Below are 2,500 nucleotides of genomic sequence, written 5' to 3' on the forward strand. Positions count from 1 at the left end.
AGCCCCCTGCTGGTCGCTGCTGCCAGTGCAGCAGGCGTGCGTGTGTCCTCGGCCTCGTGTCCAGGTCCCTCAGGGACTTGAGGCAGCTCTCCCCGGTGGTCTCGTGGTCAGGACCGGGCTTCGAATCCCAGTCGGGGGGGGATGACTTTCTGCTGCAGATTAATTGGCATGAAGGAAAGTCTCCCCTCCTGAGCGTAAAGCTCCACCCTCACCACCACCACCACCGCCTTTTCCTCCCCTTGACAAACGGACAGACAGACAGACAGACAGACAGTCAGTCCAGTTCGGGAGCGCAGCTTTCATTAAGCAATGGCATTTGTGACAACTCATCGTCTGACAGGTTGATGATTTCCCCACACGCCTCCTGCCGAATAAAAGGCTCACCCTCCCGGACACTACCCCCAGAATCACCCACCCCCCCCCCCCGGGGTGAATATTAAGCCCGAGAACACCGACTGTAACCAACCGCAGTGAAAAGTTGAAGTGGCAACTCATTAACCAGATTTATTTTGGGCAACTCATTAACCAGATTTTTTGTTCATTTGGTTTATGAGTTGCCAAGTGTAAATCTGGTTAATGAGTTGCCACTTCAACTTTTCACTGCGGTTGGTTACAGTCGGTGTTCTCGGGCTTAATATTCACCCCAGGGGGGGTGTATAGCGGGCGATGGCCGGTGTGGAGTGCGTTTTTTGGGGGTTGATTTTCACTTTGCCTCGCTGGTGGAATTTGTGGGAGGCAGGCAAGGGGATTGGTGTGGGCTGGTGGGCGGCAAGGGAGATGCTTGCTTCGGGGTGTTATCCTCACTTTGGTCCGCTGGTGAGAGTAGGCAGCGGCAGGCTGGCAGGCAGGCAGGCAAGTGTGATGTAGTGTGGGGTGCAGTGCAGTGCAGTGCAGTGCTGCCCTGTCGTTTATGAAAGGTTGTAATGACACTGCTTTGCAGCTGACCATGTCCACTGATTTGTGACGCCCGTATGGAGGCTGATATCTCAGGAGGGCCGAGGCCGATTTCCTCCGGGGACGGCTCGTCGCGTGCGGCAGGACGAGGCGCAGCGGACGGTACCGAGCGCTCGGAGGTGCGGCGCTGCCCGCCGGAGGTACAGCGAAAGGCTGCAAACCGCTTTCCGCCTGCTAACTCGGCGGCCGTCAGACCGACCGACTCCGCTTTACCACCGGAGCTAGAGTCGGGCAAGGGGCACCGAAGGGTACCGGAAGGATCGCGTTCGCACGACGGGAAGTCGACTAGCGGGCCGCCGAAAGCGAGCCGGGGGCCCCCGGTTTTTCTGTCCCACCTGGAGACTGATATCTCAGGAAGGCCGAGGCCGATTTCCTCCGGGGACGGCTCGTCGCGTGCGGCAGGACGAGGCGCAGCGGACGGTACCGAGCGCTCGGAGGTGCGGCGCTGCCCGCCGGAGGTACAGCGAAAGTCTGCGAACCGCTTTCCGCCTCCTCTCACCGCACGGCTCTCCTTTTCACCCACTGGCGGATTTTCACCCTCCGACTGCTCGCTACCGTCCGCTGCGCCTGGTCCGGGCCCTGTCCATTGTCATGTTAATGGCAGGGCGGGGCAGGACTGCTTTCACCAGGAACCCGGTTTTCTGGGTCAGAGGTTCCAGGGGACCTGTTTTGTGCGGACTTCCCTGTGTCCGTCCCTCCATGCCTTCCCCCCAGGACTTCCTTCTGAACACCTTTGTCGTTTGAGCGAGGGCCAAAAGCCTGCCTGTGAAAGGGAAGGATCAGCCGGTCAGCCCCCTGTTGGTCGCTGCTGCCAGTGCAGCAGGCGTGCGTGTGTCCTCGGCCTCGTGTCCAGGTCCCTCAGGGACTTGAGGCAACTCTCCCCGGTGGTCTCGTGGTCAGGACCGGGCTTCGAATCCCGGTCGGGGGGGGGATGACTTTCTGCTGCAGATTAATTGGCACCTCTGAAAGAAAGTCTCCCCTCCTGAGCGTAAAGCTCCACCCTCACCACCACCACCGCCACCTTTTCCTCCCCTTGACAAACAGACAGACAGACAGACAGGCAGACAGTCAGTACAGTTCGGGAGCGCAGCTTTCATTTGGAAGCAGACCCTGCTTGTTTAAAGTCAACGACGCCAAGTTATTTTGCACTTTGAATTATATCGCTCCGTGCGAGCGGCACTCAGCCTTGGAGAAGAAAAAAATACCACTGAGCTGAGAAAGTTCTTTTTAAAAAGGTTTCCTTCCACAGCAGCTCTGAGTGAGAGAGAGAGAGAGATATCAGCTTTATTCTCAGTAATAATACACACACACACACACACACACACACACACAGAGACACTGGGAAAGAGCTGATTTTCCTTTTGAATATCTCCCCACGGGGAGCTGCACCGTTCCCAGAAACACTGCAATACTGGGTCGATGCGTGGAGTGGACGGAGCAAGCCCCTATTCCATCTCCCTGTTCTAAAAATCAATTAAAAATAATAATAAATAATATGTGTGTGTGTGTGTGTGTGTGTGTGTGTGTGTGTGTGTCGGTGTCAGTA

The 2,500-nt window shown here is 56.8% G+C and overlaps 1 pseudogene; it reads right to left on the reverse strand.

The window, feature by feature from the left end:
• Positions 1-2,332: 2,332 nt before the first annotated feature.
• Positions 2,333-2,449, reverse strand: LOC137311101 (U2 spliceosomal RNA; annotated as a pseudogene).
• Positions 2,450-2,500: the final 51 nt, after the last annotated feature.

This window comes from Heptranchias perlo, unplaced genomic scaffold (genome assembly GCF_035084215.1).
Source record: "Heptranchias perlo isolate sHepPer1 unplaced genomic scaffold, sHepPer1.hap1 HAP1_SCAFFOLD_296, whole genome shotgun sequence".
Classification (NCBI taxonomy): domain Eukaryota; kingdom Metazoa; phylum Chordata; class Chondrichthyes; order Hexanchiformes; family Hexanchidae; genus Heptranchias; species Heptranchias perlo.